At 45.6% G+C, this 22,553-nt stretch overlaps 1 long non-coding RNA gene across 1 annotated transcript in view; it reads left to right on the top strand.

The window, feature by feature from the left end:
• Positions 1–2,231: 2,231 nt before the first annotated feature.
• The window catches only part of LOC146174506 (uncharacterized), a 247,447-nt gene continuing 227,125 nt past the window's right edge, over positions 2,232–22,553 (top strand). Inside the window, exons 1-2 of the long non-coding RNA XR_014702261.1 lie at positions 2,232–2,325; positions 17,167–17,230. This is a non-coding gene — a long non-coding RNA (uncharacterized LOC146174506). The remainder of the gene's footprint in view (positions 2,326–17,166; positions 17,231–22,553) is intronic.

Below are 22,553 nucleotides of genomic sequence, written 5' to 3'. Positions count from 1 at the left end.
CGCGCTCTGCTGGCTGGCTAATTTGAAAGATCCTTCTGGCCGCCTTGCCAGATGGAGCCTACGACTTCAAGAATTTGACATGACTGTAGTCTATAAGTCGGGCCGGAAGCATTCCGACGCAGACTGCTTATCCCGCGCTCCCGTCGATGCTCCCCTGAAGGACGATGACGACGACGCCTTTGTGGGACCGGTAAGCGCCAGCAGTTTCGCAGAACAACAGCGATCAGACCCTGAGCTGAAAGCGCTAGCCGATTACTTGGAAGGAAAGACCGTTTCCCCTTAGGGTGTGTTCAGGCGACATTTATCATCCTTCACGTTAAGCAATGGCCTCCTCGTGAAGAACTTCGCACCCAACAAGACCGCGCAGCTTCTCGTAGTGCCTAAAACCCTTCAGCAAGAAATTTTGCAGGCGTTGCATGATGAGTCCACAGCAGGCTACCTCGGATTTGCGCGCACGTTGCGTCGAATCCAGAAGTATTACTGGCCGCCACTGCCTGCCGAAGTTCCCACTACGTGAAGACGTGTCGTGAGTGCCAACGACGCAAGACGCCACCGATCAGACCAGCAGGACTACTAAACCCGGTTCCGCCCCCAATCCTGCCCTTTCAACAAGTCGGGATGAATCTCCTCGGCCCCTTTACATCTTCGTCCATGGGTAACAAGTGGATCATCATGGCCACTGACTACCTTACCCGTTACGCCGAAGCAAGAGCACTACCAAATGGTACCGCGGCAGAAGTCGCCAAATTTTTTGTCGAACAAATTCTCTTGCGACACGGCGCCCCAGAAGTGCTCATCACGTACAGGAGAACGGCGTTTGCGGCAGAGTTGACGCAAGCCATCCTGGAATACAGTCACACAAGCCATCGACGAACAACTGCGTACCATCCCCACACCAATGGCCTTACGGAGCGCCTGAACAAAACGATCGCGGACATGATCGCTATGTACGTCGACGCTGAACACAAGACCTGGGACGCCATCTTGCCGTACGTGATCTTCGCGTATAACACGGCAGTCCAGGAGACGACCAGAGCGACCCCGTTTAGGCTTGTGTACGGCAGGGAGCCCACGACGACGCTCGACGCAATGCTGCCGCACGTAAGCAACGAGGACAACCTTGACGTCGTCGCCTACCTGCAGCGTGCAGAGGAAGCCCGACGACTTGCACGGCTGCGTATTAAAGACCAACAGCGCACCGACGGCCGACGATGCAATTTACGACGACGCCACGCAGAGTACAATCCAGGAGACCAAGTGTGGGTTTGGACACCAATTCGCCGTCGCGGATTAAGTGAAAAGTTGTTGCGTCGATACTTTGGGCCATACAAAATCATTCGGCGCGTCGGACCACAGGACTATGAAGTCATTCCCGACGGAACGTCAGCATCACAACGGCGACGCGCACGCCTAGAAATTGTACATGTTGTGCGACTGAAGCCATATTACGTGCGTTAAAGAATATGTGATGTTTAAACTTTGCAGTGTTTAAGTTTCTTTGTTTTGGAACATTGAGGCGGTGTTTTTTTAAGGGGGAGTAATGCCGCGAAACCTTCGAAACAGTATTTGTTGTTTTTTAACAGCCGCCGGCATACAGGCTTATCAGTCTGATTCTGGACCGCGTACCATTTCTGTATTCTTCGTTTGTTAATGCTTGATGTCGCGAGTCACACCTTTATCAGTTTTGTTGTAGCGCAAGGTGCATCGAGATCTGTCTCGAAGGTTCCGGCCACTCGGGTGTCTTTCCACAATGTTGCAGCCCGTGCTGGTAGCTGTTTGCGACGTTATCTGGATTGTTCTGTGCAGCCTTTAAATTGAGCGTTGCCGAGTGTGACGGGCATTCTTTGTTCGACGACCGACGAGCGCGTTTGTTGCTATCGCCGCCGCCGAGTTGCTTAGTTCTTTTGTGGGCGCAAGTCAGCCCAAATAAAGGTTTCTTTAGTGCAATCATCGACCCCCTTCGTTTGTGTCGTCGACCTCGTCACCACTACGTGACAATAATTATCTCCCTTTTCATAGATACGTAATCTTATTTTTTTTTTGCTATCGAACCTGATGTAGCGTGCCTTACATGTGTGTTGATGTGTGTATCGCCATAGCCAACGCTGTTGTGATGCTTTGTGAACAAGGAGCTCATGTTCCGCCGTGCCCTAAGAACAGCGTTTTGTTGAAGAATAAATTTCAATTTGAATGAGAGCGTTGCCGTACGGTTGTTTGCTGTCATTTCAGCACGAATACTACAGTGGCTACAGCAAAGTTAACAATGAAGAATAACCTGTTGTACGTTCTTGGATTGCTGCTCTGTTTCCAAAGCCTAATCCTAAGGTATGTGTTTATTTTTGAGACTCCAAAAAAGATTAACTATTCCTGAATTTAGAGACAACCGGACGCTTTTGTAATTTACTTCAGGTCTGCTACCAAGGGTTGTAACTTCCTGAAGAGCTCTCTGCACTGAGAACTCAACACGTGGTTGTAAGGGTGATTGTTCAGTCGATCCTATCTGAGTGCCTTTGAAGGTTGTATTATATTGAGGCAGATTTGACTTCAAGAACGGTATCATGTATGTTATAGGTTTTGTGAAAAATCCCAGTATGGCATCAAAACGGTTTTTACCAGTGCTTTATTATCCGGTATAAACATCATACTTGTGTGATCAGTCCTCTATGCAGCATAAACAGGTTTATCATCATCATCATCATCATCATCATCATCATCATCATCATCATCATCATCATCATCATCATCAAACTGACTATACCCACTGCAGGGCGAAGGCCTCTCCCATATTTCTCCAATTAACCTGGTTCTGTGCTAGCTGCATCCACTTGATCCTTGCGAACATCCTAACCTCATCCGCCCACCTAACTTTCTGCCGCCCCTATGCTACGCTTTCCTTCCCTTGGAATCCAGTTTGTTACCCTAAGCGACCATCGGTTATCCTCTCTTCGCACTACATGTTCTGCCCATGCCCATTTTTTCTTCTTGATTTCCACTAGAATGTCAGTAACTTAACTCATTTCTCTAACCCCCAATCTGCACGCTTCCAATGTCCTAATGTTACCCCTACCATTTTTCGTTCCTTAGCCCTCTGCGTTGTCCAGTTACTGGTTGAGTTTGCAGAGCGTAATAAGTTAAGAATCATGAATACTTTCTTCAGCAAACGGAAGAACCGGGAATCATCATCATCATCATCATCATCATCATCATCATCAGCCTGACTATACCCACTGCAGGGCGAAGGCCTCTCCCATATTTCTCCACTTAACCCGGTTCTGTGCTAGCTGCATCCACTTGACCCCTGCGAACTTCTTAATCTCATCCGCCCACCTAACTTTCTGCCGCCCCCTGCTGCGCTTTCCTTCCCTTGGAATCCAGTTTGTTACCCTAAGCGACCATCGGTTATCCTGTCTTCGCACTACATGTCCTGCCCATGTCCATTTCTTCTTCTTAATTTCCACTAGAATGTCGGTAACTTGAGTTATTTCTCTGACCCACTCTGCACGCTTCCTATCTCTTAATGTTACCCCTACCATTTTTCGTTCCATAGCCCTCTGGGTTGTCCTCAACTTAAGTAGAACTCTCTTGGTTAGCCTCCACGTTTCAGCGCCATAGGTGAGTACAGGTAAGATGCAACTGTTATATACTTTCCTCTTTAGCGATACCGGTAAGCTGCTAGACATAATCTGCGAGTGCCTGCCAAATGCACTCCATCCCAATCTTATTCTTCTTGTTATTTCCTTTTCATGGTCCGGATCTGCGGTTACTACCTGTCCTAAGTAGACATATTCGCTTACTACTTCCAGTACTTCGCTACCTAATGTAAACTGCTGTTCCTTCCCGAGGCTGTTGAACATTACCTTAGTCTTCTGCATATTGATTTTCAAGCCTACATTTCTACTTTTCCTGTCTAGGTCATCAATCATTATTTGTAGTTCATCCCCCGAGTTGCTTAGCAAGGCAATGTCATCAGCAAACCGCAGATTACTGAGGTATTCTCCATCTACCCTTATCCCTAACTGCTCCCATTCCAAGTCTCTGAATACTTCCTCTAAGCAAGCTGTGAATAGTACTGGGGAGATTGTGTCTCCTTGCCTAACACCTTTCTTTATGGGAATTTTGTTACTTTCTTTATGCAGAACTATGGTTGCTGTGCAGCCACTGTATATATCTTCCAGCACTTTCACGTATGGCTCGTCTACCCCCTGATTTCGCAATGCCTGCATCACCGCCGAGGTTTCAACTGAGTCAAATGCCTTTTCGTAATCAATGAATGCTATGTATAAGGGCTGGTTATATTCCAAAGCATTTTTCTATCACCTGATTGATGGTATGGATATGATCGATAGTAGAGTACCGTTTCCGAAACCCTGCTTGATCCTTTGCTTGATTGAAGTCTAAGGTTGTCCTGATTCTATTAGCGATTACTTCAGTAAATACCTTATACGTAACAGACAGTAAGCTGATTGGTCTGTAATTTTTAAGGTCCTTAGAGTCCCCTTTCTTATGAATGAGGATAATGTTTGCATTCTTCCATGGTTCCGGTACCGTCGATGACACCAGGCACTGCGTATACAAGGTGGCCAGTTTTTCTAACACGATATCCCCCCCCCGTCCTTCAGCAAATCCGTAGTTATCTGATCCTCTCCAGCTGATTTCCCCTTTTTCATAGTTTCTAATGCTTTCTTGACCTCGTCCTTCGTCACTGGTGGAACGTCTGAATGTTTTTCCCTACCGCCAATCTCATTACGGTCCTGACTACTTTGGCTACTGTAGAGATTTGTATAGAATTCCTCGGCAACTTTGACTATCTTATCCATATTCGTGATGACGTTGCCCGCCTTGTCCCTTATCGCATACATCTGGTTTTTGCCTATGCCCAATTTCTTCTTTACCACTTTAAGGCTTCCCCCGTTCTTTACAGCATGCTCAATTTTCTCCATGTTATACTTCCTTATATCGGCCACCTTGCGCTTATTGATTAGCTTTGATATCTCGGCCAATTCGATCTGGTCTGTTGGATTGGAAGCTTTCATACTCTGGCGTTTCTTAATCAAATCTTTCGTCTCCTTAGACAGCTTACCGGTATCCTCTCTAACTATCCTACCGCCTACTTCTACCGCGCACTCAGTGATGATATCTCTGAAATTATTGTTCCTTGCCTCTAGGGTAATGTCGCCATCCTCAGTTAGAGCTGAATACCTATTCTGTAGCGAGATCCTGAACTCTTCTGCCCTCCCCCTCACCGCTAATTCGTTGATGGGTTTCTTTCTTACTAATCTGTTGCGTTCCTTCTTCAGATTTAGGCTAATGCGAGACCTCACCATCCTGTGGTCACTGCATCGCACTTTCCCGATTACCTCTACATCTTGCATAATGGCGGGGGTTGAACACATTATGAAGTCGATTTCATTTTTAGTCTCCCCGTTCGGACTTTTCCATGTCCATTTCCGGTTCTTTCGTTTGCTGAAGAAGGTATTCATGATTCGTAAGTTATTGCGCTCTGCAAACTCAACTAGTAACTCCCCCCTGCTATTCCTAGAACCAATGCCATAGTCACCGACTGCCTTGTCTCCTGCCTGCTTTTTCCCTACCTTGGCATTGAAGTCGCCCATTAGTACAGTATATTGCGTCTTTACTTTTCGCATTGCCGATTCTACATCTTCGTAGAAGCTTTCAACTGCCTGGTCATCATAACTACATGTAGGTGCATAGGCCTGTACAACCTTCAGTTTATACCGCTTATTAAGCCTAATTACGATGCCTGCCACCCTCTCATTAATACTATAGAATTCATCGATATTACCCGCTATATACTTATTGACAAGGAAACCTTCTCCTAGTTCTCGCCTCTCCGGTAAGCCTCGATAACACAATACATGCCCTTCTTTCAGTACAGTATATGCCTCATTCGGCCTCCTAACCTCACTAAGTCCTATGACATCCCATTTCATACCTTCTAGTTCCTGTAAGAGCACTGCTAAACTAGCTTCACTAGCTAGGGTTCTAGCATTAAACGTTGCCAGGGTCAGTTTCCAATGGCGGCCTGTCCAGCGGAGCCAGGCTTTCTTAGCACCCCCTGCTGCGTCACAGGTCTGACCGCCGCCGTGGTCAGTTGTTCCGCGGTTCAGTGGTCAGAACCGGGAATAGACATGGAAAAGTCCAAACGGGGAGACTAAAATGAAATTAACTTCATACTCTGTTCAACCCCCGTCATTATGCAAGATGTAGACGTAATCGGGAAAGTGCGATGCAGTGACCACAGGATAGTGAGGTCCCAAATTAGCCTAAATCTGAAGAAAGAATGCAACGGATTAGTAAGAAAGAAACCCATCAACGAATTAGAGGTGAAGGGGGGGGGGGGGGGGCAGAAGAGTTCACGATCTCGCAAGAGAATAGATATTCAGCTCTAACCGAGGATGCCGACATTACCCTAGAAGCAATGAACAGTAATTTCAGAGATATCATTGCTGAGTGCGCTGTAGAAGTAGGCGGTAGAATAGTTAGAGAGGATACCGGTAAGCTGTATAACAAGAACAAAGATTTGATTAAGAAACGCCAGAGTGAAAACTTCCAATCCAACAGACCAGATAGAATTGCGCAGATATCAAAACTAGTCAATAAGCGCAAGGCGGCCGATGTAAGGAAGTATAACATGGAGAAAATTAAGCATGCTGTAAAGAACGGGAGAAGCCTTAAAGCGGTAAAGAAGAAATTGGGCATAGGTAATAACCAGATGTATGCGATAAAGGACAAGGAGGGCAACGTCATCACGAATATGGACTCTTGATAGTCAAAGTAGCCGAGGAGTTCTATACAGATCTGTACAGTAGCTAAAGTAGTCAGGACCGTAATGAGACTGGCGGCAGGGAAAAATAGTCAGACGTTCCACCAGTGCGAAGGACGAGGAGAAGAAGGCATTAGGAACAATGAAAAGGGGAGAAATCAGCTGGAGAGGCTCAGATAACTACAGATTTGTTGAAGGACGGGGGGAATATCGTGCTTGAAAAACTGGCCACCAAGTATACGTAGTGCCTGGTGTCATCGACGGTACCGGATCCATGGAAGAATGCTACCATTATCCTCAATAATAAGAAAAGAGACACTAATGATCTTAAGAATTACAGACCAATCAGCTTACTGTATTTTACGTATAAGGTATTTACTAAGGTAATCACTAATAGAATCAGGACAACCTTAGGCTGCAAACCAGCAAAGGATCAAGCAGGTTTTCGGAAACGGTACTCTACTATCAATCATACCCATACCATCAATCAGGTGATAGAAAAATGCTCGGAATACAACCAGCCCTTATACATAGCATTCATTGATTACGAAGAAGCATTTGACTCAGTTGAAACCTCGGCGGTGATGCAGGCATTGCGAAATCAGGGGGTAGACGAGCCGTACGTGAAAGTGCTGAAAGATATATATAGTGGCTGCACAGCTCCCATAGTTCTGTATAAAGAAAGTAACAAAATTCCCATAAAGAAAGGTGTTAGGCAAGCAGACGCAATCTTCCCAGTACTATTCACAGCTTGTTTAGAGAAAGTATTCAGAGAAGCAGTTAGAAAAAAGCGTAGATGGAGAATACCTCAGTAATCTGCGATTGGCTGATGACATTGCCTTGCTAAGTAACTCGGGGGATGAACTGCAAATAATGATTGATGACCTAGACAGGAAAAGTAGAAAGGTAGGCTTGAAAATCAATACGTAGAAGACTAAGGTAATGTTCAACAGCCTCAGGAAGGAACAGCAGTTTACGTTAGGTAGGGAAGCACTGGAAGCTGTAGGCGAATATGCCTACTCAGAACAGGTAGTCACCGCAGATCCGGACTATGAAAAAGAAATAACAAGAAGAATAAGATTGGGATGGAGCGCATTTTGCAAGGACTCTCATATTATGACTAGCAGCTTACCGGCATCGTTTAAGAGGAAAGTATACAACAGTTGCATCTACCTGCACTCACCTATGGGGCTGAAACCGGTTTATACCGAGCTGGTAATCGTTTCAACAGGAAAGACCTGTCCGGTATTTTTATTTTTATTTTATTTATTTATCGACACTGCGATCTGGTACAGATGGAGTTTATACCGGACTGGCGACTTCTGATTTGAAGGTCGAACTAAACATAACGTGTTAGGCTTGATTCTCAACCCAGACGGACCGGTTCGGTGTAAAGCTAATACCGAACAAACAATGTCCGTTATGCATATCAAACCCGCATCCCTCTCCGGTATGCATCTGAAACCGCCGGGGCCGGTCTGATGTGGAGCTCATATATCGGATAAACCATGTCAGGTTTGAATCAAACCATACTTACCCGTCATAAATGGAGCTAATACTGAATAGAGCATTTCGTTTTGTCATCACAAACTGGACTGATAGTGCAGTTCAACAAGAATGACTATGCCGTAGTATGCCTAAAGGAAACATAAGCATGGAACTATACTAATATAGGATAAAACTTTTCCGTATATGCGGGACAAGCGTTGTTTCACAAATACCTTGGAGATTTGTAGCCATCGCAGTGTGTGCCATCAAGTACATGTGCGCATCGCATTCCTTTTGCAGGGGGAGCAGCCGCTCCAGCTCGTATTTTCTTACAGTGTATCTTATATACGCGACTAAGTAAGAGCCTTCAATGCAAAATTGAAAGAACGTAGCGTTTCATTAGTGATGGCAAAATATGCTCGTGCATAAATGAAACACATCGCCGACAATCGAAATATGCCGAGCTATCACCATATCGGCCGACGCTTCCTCGGGTGTTCAGATATACAAGCGCTTAGTCGGAAGTGTTTCATAGACATCGCTGCTCAACTCGCAGCATGTGAAGCTGACGCATGCAATGTGACAAGCGTTATTGAGTCGGATATCTCTTTATGCAGGAAAATAAATATATTCTAATATTATATTAAAATGCTTGTAATTAGTAAATAATGATATTCTCACATTTGCCGCCAGAAAAGCGATGTATTATAAAGATGTAAATTATTAGTGTCCCCTCATGATAGCCAGGAAAATGAATCAGCGTATTTCAAGTAGTAGGTGAAATATGGCTACATATTTTGCACCAGAGCAAAAATATACCATGAGCGAAAGAGCGAAGTTCTGTGCATACAAAGGAATATAACCACGTATCCAAACGGCATCTCGACATTTTAATGCCATTGTAAGTGACATTTTCTGTTGTGAATGTTGTGTCGCATACAGGCAATAAGGAAAAAAAGTGGTGAACCTTAGCTGTCAAAACATGGCTTCATGCCAAAGGAACCCTTGTGCCTTGGTCAGTGGACTGTCGACTGCCTCAGCAGTCAGACACTATAAATCATTGCTTCGTGTGTTACCGTGATGCAGTGTTTTTTGGGGGACATTCTTCAACGGATTCTCCAAAATGATATTGATATTACGCCCTATACCATAATTTTTGACCTACAATGGAAGCTTCCTGAAGTTCCATGTGATCTTTTTGTGCTAAAGGAAGTGTTTAGAATGTTGAAGAGCAGCATGACAGTTCGCTAGGCAGCGCCATCGCATTCATCGAAGTCTCTGTTCAGAGAACAGTGTGGTATGGTGCGGGGGGTATATGCTACGCAGAATTGGCCTCCTACGTGGTTACTTTTACATTATTCAAGTATGTCTCCCGGAATTGTAATGTGTTGACAAAGTTAGATCTCGATGCTGGTGTGAGCGTAAGACAGGTTGCGGGATGCGACCTAGAAAAACTTCAAGACAGAGCCGATTCAAATCCGACTTCAAAACCAAGAAATCAGAGAAGTAAAAACTTTGAGGAGACTTAGGTATGTGGCTACAGAGCCACGGGGAAAGAATGCACACACTCAAGCTACTGACTCGGGCAACCAGTCCGGTCTGCGGCATGATCCGAAGAATAGCAAACCGGATCGGAAGTTTAAAGGACAAGGACGCGATCAGAATAGTAACGGCGATGATAGTCTCCCGCAGGACCTATAGTCTCCCATACCACAACGTCACCAGAACGGAATCACAGGAAATTGATGCGCAGTTTCGGAAAGCTTATAAACTACCAGTCGGATTACCAAGTCATGCATTCAATTAGGCGTTTATGGCAATAGGCATCTCGGCCACCTCCTAAGAACACAAAGAAGCAATCCTGTTCTGCCAAGAACCCAGACTAGAACAAAGTCGGACTGGTAGACACCTAGTGAACATCATAGGACGATTCATCGGCGAGAAAACTAACCTCCCAAGAAAAACACTCATTCCCGAAAGCAGAGCTGAATACCAGGTCCTTCCGATTCCCAAATACATGGACACCCTACACAACAGCGAAAGATGAAATGCGAGAAGCAAATTTGCCGCTGCAGATTTCTTCATATACAAAAAGCCCGCATTTAAAAGTTCATTGTCGCCTTAAAAACTGAGGTAGTGAGAAATCGCGTCTGGTAGGGTAACAAATATTTTAAAAACAAAAAGAACTCAGACTATACGTTTTGACATAAACATTTGTTTAGATTTCCATACCAAAGTACTATTTATTAAAAATTACGCTTGGAAAACGGCATTTACGTTCGTTTCAATAATCGTCCGAGGCATCATGCATACAGTAATTTTATGCTCGTTCATTGCCAGTCTTCGGAGGGCTCAAGCCTCTTCAAACGTGGTCATTCGGCAGTGAGGAAACAGTAGACGATCATCAGATGACGGTGAGGAGGAGAATTATATTTACACGAAGAAAAATAGTATAAATTGCGAAACTAAATTACAGTAACAGAGTCACACACACAACTGTAACTTAAAAGAAAATAGACACTCACACAGAGAAGTCCCTCCACAAGCTCTTAATTTCCTACTGAGCGTTTCGGTTAAAAGCCTAGGGCCTGTAGATACGTGCTAAGCACGGAGCCTCAATCTTGACTGCTCAACCTGGCCTGAGGATCGCATTTTGTTGAAAAAGATCAACAAAGACCTGAGAGCGGTCATCTTAGACGATCCGTCCCGAAAATGAAGCAGCCAATCAAATTATTGAAAAATATGCCAAAACACCAGTGGGTTGGGAATAATCTTGGACCCAGGTCCTTAACTACATGATATAAAAACACAACATTCATAACACACACTCTATCCACTCGCCGGTCCTCAAAACCCTCTGGCACGGCGCCTGTCTTTCCTTCCCCTCCCCGGCGTGTTTGAGACTCAAATCTTGCAGCTGGCGCCTTTCTGGAAGAAACTCCGCTGAGAGCCTGGAGACTAGGTCACCAAGCAGTCCCGTTCGAGAAAGGAAGGGGGGGGGGGGGGGGGGCGGCACTGTCCCGGAGAAGTGTGCCGTCGCCGTTGCTGGCACCCGATGAGTCGCTGCTGGGGGGCCAAGGGCCGCGCCCATTGCCGCCTTCTGCCGGGCGTTTAGTGAGCGCTTGGTGCAGGGAAAATGGCTTCGATAGCGGGGTCTCCCTGCAGCAGTGTTGGGCGACACAGCGGGTGATCGCTGGGAGAGCCGGACGTAAAGCGCTACTCAGAAGTGTGCTGCTGTTCCCGGCCGATAAGGGTGCGTCTGCCGTCGCTTCCTTGCGACGCATGGTAAAGGGGACGAATGGAAGAAACAAACCAAGCCTCCTGCGCGCCAAGCGGGGCGCGGCCAGCGCCCGAGTAGAGGGGAGAAAAAAAACAGCGCTGTCTCCTTGGCCTCGACGCTCGGGGGTTAGACCGCCAGCTCGACTCCACGCGCGAGTAACTTTTCAATGCGGCCTTACACATACGTTGCCGAGAGATGCTATCCCTGCGATAAAGTGTTTTTTTTCTGTTTGTAATCCGAGTAAATCTAGATACTGGCGTGCAAGCGAATTCCTATTCTATGGCTGTAATCGAGGCTCCTTCGAAGCAGATATTGTCCACTGCTGATACAGCGTGCTAGGCCATTGCGTTGGAGACATCTTTCTTAGAGCTTCTTCTCGACATCATTCATATCATCCTTCAAACGTCTTTTAAAATTCCCACTTTCACCTATGTAGACATGATCGCAATTTTCGCAAGGGATCTTGTACACGACGCCTCGAAAGGTTTCTTTTCTGTGCAAGAAAATTGTGGCCGTCAATTCCTGCCAAAATTAAACAGCTTTTGTATAATTCCTTATTCCATTCCGTGCTCAGTTACTGCGCACTGGTGTGGGGATACACTAGTGAGCATAATTTAAACAAACTAATCTTACTACAAAAAAAAGCTTTTAGGGCGATAGAAAGTGTTCCATTCAACGAGCATACTAAACCTCTATTCTACAAGTACAAAATAATGAAAGCCGATAGCATATACAAGTACAAACTAATAAAAAGTTACAATGCAGCAATGCAGGGCAATTTAGATACATTCCTCTCGCTCGCCAATCTCCATAAGCAAGAATACATATACCCTCATCGCCATAAACTACCATGGAAAGTTCCCTTCACGCGCACAGGCTATGGCCGCCAACGCGTTGAATACCTACTTTCCCACACACTCAATTACTTTGCGAAGCAAAACATATTCACTACGAAACTTAACAAAAGGGACATAGAGCAGTTATTTATAAACTAGCATTAGTGTAACTAGATGTTTCTTTTTACTTTCGTTTTGTAGAGTTCCTAGTACACTGAACAAAAATCTGAAATGTTACAGTGCTGTCATTGTTGTCAGGGTGGTTGGAGCTTTGTCAAGCTGCTATTAGGCAGCTTTTTCTCCCACCTCCTTTTTTCGCCATGTGTTTTTTGTTTCGGTGAAAATAAAAATAGATTGATTGATTGATTGATTGATTGACTGATTAACTCCGAACAGCACGAAACAGCAATAAGCGCCTCCATTTCAGTCAGGGCCGCGAAGCTCACCATGAAAGCCATAGAAAACCGGGCTCTGGCAACTTCAATTCCTCCAAAAGTCTTCTTCCCGCACATTGATGACTCCTTTTGTATAATAAAAAGTAGGCACTTACCGCCTTCACCGAGCCTATATAAAGTATGGAAGAGGCCATCAAGTTTACTATCGAATAGGAGGGTGCCAACTGACTGTCCTTTTGTTCGTAATAGTGGAGCTTGGCGGCCACATCATTTCCTTCAAAATCTTTATCAACAACACTCACATGGTCAGGTACCTGCGTTTAGTTCTGTAAATCCTGCATGCCAAAAACATGCTGTACCGACGTCACATTTTACACATTCCCAGAAACTGCTCTCGACCTCAATACCATAGCATACGACGTCTTGCAAGTACGCCACGAACTGACCAGTTGCAGCTACCCCAAAACTTGTTGGGATTCAGTGGAGGGCCACTCGTTGCAACCAGAAAACATGGTTCGCAAGCACCGTAAATTATGAGCTGCAGCTCGTTATATACCCGACGTTAGCGAAGCGCTGTGACAGGTGCTACACTTACAGTGATACAATTTATGTACGTGTTAACACGGCAAAGCGTGCATCACTGTACAATCAGCGCAGCCTAGTAGACGATGGCAGGCAGCTCACGTTGGAGATGCGCGCCCGCAAGGCTTTTCAATGAGCGGATGCACGCCATGGCTTCAATGCAACCTGTTGCCTCGCCTAGGCGTGCAGTCTGCGTTAGTTAACCTACAATGCGTGGCGATATCACCTCACAAAAAGCGTACCGAGACCTAGATTGAATTTTGAGCGCGCTGCGACAAGTATTGCGACATGTTATCAAACTCACGTTTCCGTGTTTCGTTTAGTTTATAGGATCAGGTTATCGCTTTACACATTCATGGAAAAGCTTCCAGGCCGTTGAGTACCCACGCCTTTGTTGTTAGTGAGCGCTGTGTAATGAAGACAGGAAGCGGCTGCTAGCAGTGAGCTCTGCTCATGTAAAAGCCTTAGCCGGCCGTATATTGCACGCGAAGACCCTGCTAGCCCACGCTACGCTGCGCTGATTGTATTTTTTTATGCATGCATTATGGTGTTCACACGCATAAAATGTGAATGTATGACATGCCAATTGCCCGCATATCCTCCAGCACAAGAATAAATTGTGGCACGAGGTAGTTAATGTAAAAGAAGAAATGAGAAAACAAAAATTTCTGCGCGTCGAGTACCAGTACAAGGCAAAAGCGGAAATTTTGATAGACATTTCAGGGGTCATATAAATGATGTCAGTGACAACAAAAGTGTCTCCAAAGCAAATGCCGAGCGCCTAATAGCTGCTTGAAGGGAGCCTCGATTATAGCCAAACAAAGGAACCGGCTTTCATGCCAGTATGTTGAATCACTCGTAATACACCAATGGAAAAAAACACTTATAAGTAAACAAGGCGATATATCGGCAACGCATGAAAGATGCCTCGGAAGATCTGAAACGAACTAAACCCCGCTCTTCAAGCGTATTTGCTATTGAACAAGGCTTCCGTATGGAAGCCATAATGACTTGTTTTCATGATCCAAACCATTGGTTACTGTTTCCTTGGTGGATGAAATAATTACTGGTTTCCGAGAATTAGCTGACAGTAAAAAGTGAAGTCCCCGAACGTAAATTTGAACCACATATTTACCCTCCTTATTCTAAAGTATGGTTAAAAAATCGCATATCGAGAACCGTATTCATAGCTCACTGAGTCGCCTTCCTGCTAGTACACAAGACCAAATGGCATCTGTAGCATCTATGTTATATCAAATACAGACGTCACTTAAGTTTTCGATAGTGTTGAAGAGGGTCGCATACATTTTTGGACATCCTACGCTTAAGATGACACTTTAAGAAACGAGTGAAAGTCACCACAAGCTATTTCCAAACCACATATGACTTCCAACATTTTCATCACATATGCTTTTAAGAAATTTCAAAAATGAGGCTCGAACGTAATATACACAGCCTTCAGTTACCATATTTTAATATTACAGCTAAAATAATACATAAAAAGGTGATTGCTAGTGTTAGTAAATAGATCGTCTAATCATGACACTTTATGCCACACAAAATGCCCGCCTGTCTGCAAAACCAAACTGCACAAGCCACACAGGCGTATTTCACGCAAATAGTAAAATACAAGCTTGTAAACATTGACTAAGATGGAGTCCAATGTCAAACTCCTCCCGCACCACTGCTGTATCGCGGATACAGAAAGATGCAGAATTGTCGATATAAAGTTACCGCCATTCTAGCTGAAAATAAGAAGAAATGGACATGGGCAGGACATGTAGTGCGAAGAGAGGATAACCGATGGCCGCTAAGGGTAACAAACTGGATTCCAAGGGAAGGAAAGCGGAGCAGGGGACGGCAGAAAGTTAGGTGGGTGGATGAGATTAAGAAGTTCGCAGGGGTCAAGTGGATGCAACGAGCACAGAACCGGGTTAAGTGGAGAAATATGGGAGAGGCCTTCGCCCTGCAGTGGGTATAATCAGGCTGATGATTGTAATGATGATTATGATGATGAAATTGGCATGTCCATCCATACAAAAGTTTTAATATGGAAGTAATAAATAAAAGAGGCATGCTACAACAGCGACCCACAGCAAGGAGTACAAGCTCGGAGATACTCCCCTGATCTCCCCTAAGAAGTAGCGAAAAGGGATGGTAGAATAGGAAATCAGAAATAGGAATATGGGGTTGATTTATGGGCAGTTGTATGGAAGCTGGGAACAGTGAGGTTTTGCCATGGCTTTCTGATATTTCATGGCACCCCGTATTGCCTTTTTGTCCGAGACCAGTAGAGCACCAAGATCCTTCGAATATGCGGCCTCACATTGTCGAAATTCCACTCACTCACCGGGTGCACTCGGGCATCGACGCCGAGACAGGCGAAAACCTAATGTGGAGGTGGCGAATCTAGGTTCCCTCCAGAACACACCCGGTTTCATAGACCGTACCATAACCGCGGTCCCGGCTCGTTCGTTCAGTCAAATCAAGGAGATCGTTTTCTCTCGCGGCTCCTTGGCCCACCAATCGCTTTCATAGGTTCCATCTGCGAGTTTTTTGAGCAAAGATGCTTCCTCCTACATACCCGCTGTCCACCCAACAGACATCACCTGGGCTTACCAATCATCCTCCTGCCTTTATTTCTTCATTTGAGATTACTCAACACCTACCCAGGTGCGCTCGTGCATGGCCTGGCTGGCGGACCTATAACTATGAACCGGGCTCATTCTGAGGTAATCTTAGGACTACTAACCGTTTCTCCCTTAACTCGGCTGGTGTTGCACTGTATTTGGGCAACAACTTGACTCCCCATTCTCGGCGTCCCTCCACGACACCTAAGCCGCCCGACTGCCCGAATGGCCACTTCCCAGAGGGGAACATTGAAGCCCAGTCACCATTTATACCCCTCCTGCCCCTCCCCGCGAAGACCAGGTTTCCGGTAACGCAGGAATTGGGGCCTGGCAGGGGGATTTAAATCGTGGCTGGACCCCCGCATGCTGCAGGGAGATTTCGAATTTTGGGCACTTTCTGCCTTTTGTACCGTCGTATTCCTTGTGCTCAGCCTAAAAGATGCACTGGTGTGCATCCAGCCCTACCTCCGCTCAGGCATCGGACATCATGTTCACAGCTCGCCCTCACAGAGTTCCATGTGTGAGAGTCCCATGCCAACTTCCATGGGGTTTTAAATACCCAGATGGTAGGTCCCGGCAGCCCACTCCCACCGCTGGTTGTTAGTCATTAAGCAAAGGGAGGCAACCATAACCACCTTGACCCACTCAACGGGCAGAGAGGACCACGTGCAGGTCGCCAGTTCTAATTTACTTCCCAAGTTTGTAAACAGCGAAAGTACCACTATATCAGTGTACTGATAAGTGTATGTGAAAGGAAAAGTAAAAGAAAACAAATATTTCTGACAACAGCGCCATCAGTAGAAACTACCGCTGTATATGCTCTTTCTGCTCCCCAAATTTGTTGCAAGAAGGTTCCGTGATCACACTACCTATTAAAAGACTACAATAAAATTTCGTTTTTAAATTTAATATCAAACTTCAACCTAATAGCTGATATAATAAGTATAATTTATTGACTCTTAGTTACCAGCTAAGAAAAAAGGTCTAAATGCCTAGCTCTGTGACTGGTACTGAAAGTTGCAATGTTTGAAGATGTGTGTATTGTGAAATATTCGCGGGGTATTTTGGTGACATATTATCTGGGCTATGTTCGTGACAACTGGCTTAACGCTTAGCATTACGAGGAGCATGGTGCTTAACATATTAATTAATATATTTGTTTCTTATTTAGCGTGAATGGCTGCTTTACAAATCCACCGCAAAAAAGGGCCACTTCCCCGCAGTGTTTCGGAGAGGTAAGTTATATCACTGTCATTTTTAAACGTTGTCAGCAGTGTCTCTTTCACCTAACTGAAGTCACTTTAGTGCTGGTAGGATTTCATCTGTTTATAATATTGCGAGACATTTTTGAAGGATCATAGTAACAATTACCCAAGTACCGTCTGTGAAGTTACGCCAAATAAAGTTATTCATAAAAATAACAGCCTACACACACTCACGCACCCATAAATATAGCACCATAGTGGTGCATGGATTAGGCCGAGTAGTGAAGCTGGGGCTAGCTCGAATCGGCTTTCACTTTGGTACAGTGCCGAGTGTTGAGGTTCAGTAGAAATTGAGGCTGCGATGTTGGTGAAACGAACACAAGCTGGTTGAATGCGCTATTAGAAAAGTCGTTTACATGTGAAAATCGACACAGCAGCAATATGAAAAAGATTTTACACTCTATCGAAAAAAGCAACTGGATGCGCTATTTATTGAGTGCCCAAGGCAATATTTCTCGCTCCGCAGCGTCCTTAAATTCATTTGCTTTCTTTCCCTCTCCGATGACGCCAAACAATCAAACCTCAAGGCACATACCTCAGAGATCGGCGACCAGGTTACACACATCAATACTCTGTTGGAACGATGCAAGGGCTGGCCATCTATTGTTCTACTAGGCGGAATCACTTAGTGTCTGGGAGACCTCGAAAGGCGAAAAGGTAGCAAGCACCGTTTCCTCAGTAAAGAGCTGTCTCAATGGTGCAGGTGAGTTCGCTTCTCAGAAGCATCCTAAGGGTCAAAATAAGGAGCGGCACCAGCTACCAATAACCGCCTACTTCTTTGCATACTACACCTAATGGATGACTGGTTTCTTCCTCATCCACCCTTCTCAAACTTGGCTACGATCGCGTACACTTCGCCATTCTGTTTCTCTCACTAGACGCTGCTTCGCCGGGAGGGTCGAACTCCAGATAAAATGTGGAAAGACTCTTCGGACTGTTTCTTCGAAAGAAGTAGCGTTTCCTTCTTCCTCTTTACTTTAGTTGGTGACACGGCCGGCTGCCGGCTCGCCGGCTGTACGGTCGTGACAGCCTCCTCCCCTACCAAAGCTGTTCACGGTGGGTAGCAGTCGCAGCTGCTGCGCGGAGAGGCAACTTAATCGCCTGCTGATGAAGGCTCGAAGCTCTCTGTCGCTCGACGTGACAGCTTCATTGCTGTATTCCTTGTGGCAGCTCACATTCTTAGAGTGAAAAAATCAACCATATATGGAAGTAAGCACTCCGCTCCCCTCCGAAAAGGTCAGAATAAAAAGAGGAACACCATAAATTTTTCTTCGTTTCTCAGAAAATCTTTCAACCAAGGCCTATGACCCACGTATGCCTTGCAAACCGAACGTGCCAACTTACTGTCACAGACTGGCGCACTATACAAAGAATTACTTAACAATTTAGGGGCATGGTGAAAATAACCTTGGACCGCTCAGAAAAAAATGACTAAGTGCATCTGCATTCTCAAATAACTAGCCCTCCTTGTTCTTTATGTCAAAATATACTGCTGTAGAACCAAGCTGTATCTTAGAAGTTGACTGTTTCTTGATATCGCACTTTGCAGTCAGGCCCAGGGACAATGGTCCGTCTCTACAGTGAATTTGCAACCAACAAGAGAGCATTGTAATTTTTGGATGGCCCATATATTGCAAGCGCACTAATCGGCCTACGAGCTGCGTATCTGATGGCACGTTCAGTGAGCGGTATTTGCCAGTATGCTGAGTTATGATCCAGCGTAGTTGATAGGCCACTCGACTGACCTGTTCCTCTCCATCTTTAATGTAGGGAATAGGATCCACTAGAGGCCCGGGATCTTTATTTCGAGCTTCTACCAAGACCATTGGCGATGCGAGGTCGCTTTTCGCTGGTTTTATTACAGCAACTTTGAGCATTCGCTTTACTTGTCTATCCAATATTTTTTTCTGCCTTGCATAAAATCCGTATCACCGATGACCGCACTCAGTCGATAGAAATCAGCTCCTTATCGTGCTCAAGTAAAGTTATTTCTGTCGTTTCTGTCCACGAAACACTTCTCAAACTCAGCTATCAGCTCACTAAAAGCAGATAACTTAGCGTTTTCAGTTAACCCTCCGCTCCATCTCTGATGAGGCCCTGAATGTTGCGCATCTCTCCGCTAAGACAAAGCACACTGTCATCCATCTCCTGAAAAATGTTTAACGTTATATTTACCAAGGTTTCTCCCTGCACGTAAGGCTTCATGAGGTTGCAATGATGCGTGCGGAAGCCTTAATGCCTGCGAGGGATTTTCACCGCGGGGTTAGTGTCAGGCCGCTTAGCAACCACTTCAGCAGGTCCTTCCCACTGCATTTCCAGCCTGTTTTGCCCTAAAGGTCTCAGCAACATGACTTGCTCCGTGACGTGAATGGTCTTCTGACGGGCTCTTATCATAGTACACTTTGAAACAAGGTTGGAATGACTTCATGCTGACCTCTAAAAGTTCTTTAATGTTATGTAAGCAATTGCAGAGATTCAAAGCAAATTCTATCATTGTTGGTGCTTCTCCTTGCCCCTCCCAGACTTTGCCTCGCACAGTAACATTCCGCACACTATCTCAGCCAGGATAAATTCAGTGGATTCATGTGGCGCCGATTACAAGGCGAGAAGAGTTGCAGGTAGGCAGCCATCCCAGTCGCGCTTGTTTTCGTAACATTGTGTCCTGCACGGATGTGCTTGAGAACAGAATTCACCTGCTTATGCTGTTGTCCTGCTGACGGTGGATTGAGCTATGCACTGTCTTAAGGACATATCCCTCGATACATTATGTAGTGAGGACATTTGTAATATATGCTGCCCTGATTGCTTTTGATCTCGGAAGAGAATCTAACTCGTGCAAAAGCTGACAGCAGCGAATGCTCACCACTCTCAGAGGTCATCACACGCCACGTATAGCCTCGGGAAACTGTGGCTGGGCATAACATAGTGAGTATATAACGATATCCTTTCTCTGCCATAGGAATTGATCACATTACGTCTATCACTAACCGGGGAAGTGGGTTGCTAATGAGGATATTTTGGAAGAAGGCCAGGTCGAGACGGCAAGGTCCAGACGGCAAGGCAAGGGATGCCGTGTCTGGCGTTTATTCCGATGGACAAAACCCAAGCGCATGCCGCAGCCGGCGCCGCGGGACGATGATGATGGTATGAACAAGAGAAAGAAGAAGATCATGGTATGTACAAATGAAAGAAGATCCGTGGAGGGCTCACACAATCTGCCCGGGGGGTCGGAAGCGGCCAGTCTGGCCGCTCCTAATCAACCCATGTACCGCGGCTCACAAACGGCTTCAAGCGAGATACATGAACAATTTCAGTTCCACGGTGGCGTCGGTCGGCTGGGGGATTAACAGGTGTGACTTGGTAGTTTTCTGGGGACGTTTTGTGATGACCTCGTAGGGACCAACATAGCGGCACTGAAATATATCACTAAGGCCAGGGGTGCGCAGTGGTGTATAGAGCAATACTTCGTCACAAGGACGAAAAGAGACCGCGCGATGCTTTAAATCGTAGCGACTCTTGCGGTCTTCCTGACACGCTGCTGTGTTTAGGCGGGCAAGACGGCGGTATCTGGCCACACGAGATAAGAACTGGGCTGGTAATGATGTGGAGTAGTCGGGCGTAGAGAAGAAGGAAGCGTCGAGGATTGTAGTGGGAGGACGGCCGAAAACTAGGAAACCTGGGGACTAACCGGTAGTCCGCTTTACTGCAGTATTATAGGCGAATGTGACGAATGGTAGAACAGTATCCCAATTGCGATGATCCGGTGTGATGTACATGGATATCATAACCGATAGGGTGCGGTGAAATCGCTCAGTCAGTCCGTTAGTCTGGGAATGGTAGCTTGAGGTTGTCTTATGGAGAGTGTATGACGCACGAAGAACTTCGGATACGACTGTCGATAAGAAGGCCGTACCGCGGTCACCTAGAAGCACCCGAGAAGCGCCATGACGTAGTACAATTGACCGTACATACCCGTAGTACATACCCGCCGCTGGGCTGAGAAACTGTAGGTGCGGAGCTCACTCCTCAACGTGTAAAGTTCATTTCGTTTCAGACCTAATATCATTCCGGTTCACTAAACAATTCATTTTGCTTTCCAGGATGCAGTTATAGCTGGTCGAAAAGAACTCGTTCAACTGCTGACCGGATAGTAGGAGTAGGTGCTTTTTAACCCCTCCATCATATTTACTTAAGTTGTACAGGAAGTGAGGGTAACTCTAATTTCTATAACTAATAGCACTTCAAGACATCTGAACATTGTCTGAAATAAACCTTTAGCGATTGACTCAATCTTCATCTACTGGCTCTAAAACATAGCCATGTTTGAGAACCTGGTGCTTACCAGAGCAAACACCGAGCACTCACCCACACATTCTATCGGTGTTTCGAGATTTTCGGTCTTCGGCCTACCATTGCCCGCATGTTTCTTCACACCGGACACCAGTTGCTGTCGCTTGTAACCTCAGTTCTAACACTGATCACCACTTCTCGCGATGGTGAGGCTAACTCGACCCGGCCGTCCCTTTGTAGTTTTCTGAGTATAAGTGTTGGGGAAAGACTGAGGCTCCCATCTTGGTGGAACAAAAACAAGCAGGTATATTGCAATATGACGCAAACGTATTCCCACGGTAAAAATGGACAGAGCGTCAATATAGAAAAGATGTAAGAGTTCATCGCGAAGAGCACCTCAATCAGCCGTTTGCTTAGGACCCAGAGGGATATGGCTCGCTCACCATCCTCATGAAATCTATTTGCGTTCCTTCCCCCTTAGAGGACACCAACCAATTAAATCTAGGACACAAGATTAAGGTAATGTTCAACAGCCTCGGGAAGGATCAGCAGTTTACATTAGGAAGCGAAGTATTGGAAGGCGAATATGTCTACTTTAGACAGGTAGTAACAGCAGATCCGGACCATGAAAAGGAAATAACAATAAGAATAAGATTCAGATGGAGCGCATTTGGCAAGCACTCGCAGATTATGACTAGCAGCTTACCGGTATCGCTCAAGAGGAAAGTATACAACAGTTGCATGTTACCTGTACTCACCTATGACGCTGAAATGCGGTGGCTAACCAAGAGAGTTCTACTTAAGTTGAGGAGACCCCAGAGGGCTATGGAACGAAAACTGGTAGGGGTAAAAATTAAGAGATAGGAAGCGTGCAGAGTGGGTCAGAGAAATAACTCAAGTTACCGACATTCTAGTGGAAATTAAGAAGAAGAAATGGGCATGGGCAGGACATGTAGTTCGAAAAGAGGATAACCGATGGTCGCTTGGGGTAATAAACTGGATT

This window comes from Amblyomma maculatum, chromosome 11 (assembly GCF_055883805.1).
Source record: "Amblyomma maculatum isolate TAMU_Amacu chromosome 11, ASM5588380v1, whole genome shotgun sequence".
Lineage (NCBI taxonomy): Eukaryota > Metazoa > Arthropoda > Arachnida > Ixodida > Ixodidae > Amblyomma > Amblyomma maculatum.
The sequence above is the reverse complement of the archived record's forward strand: the minus strand, read 5'-3'. Positions and strand labels throughout refer to the sequence as shown.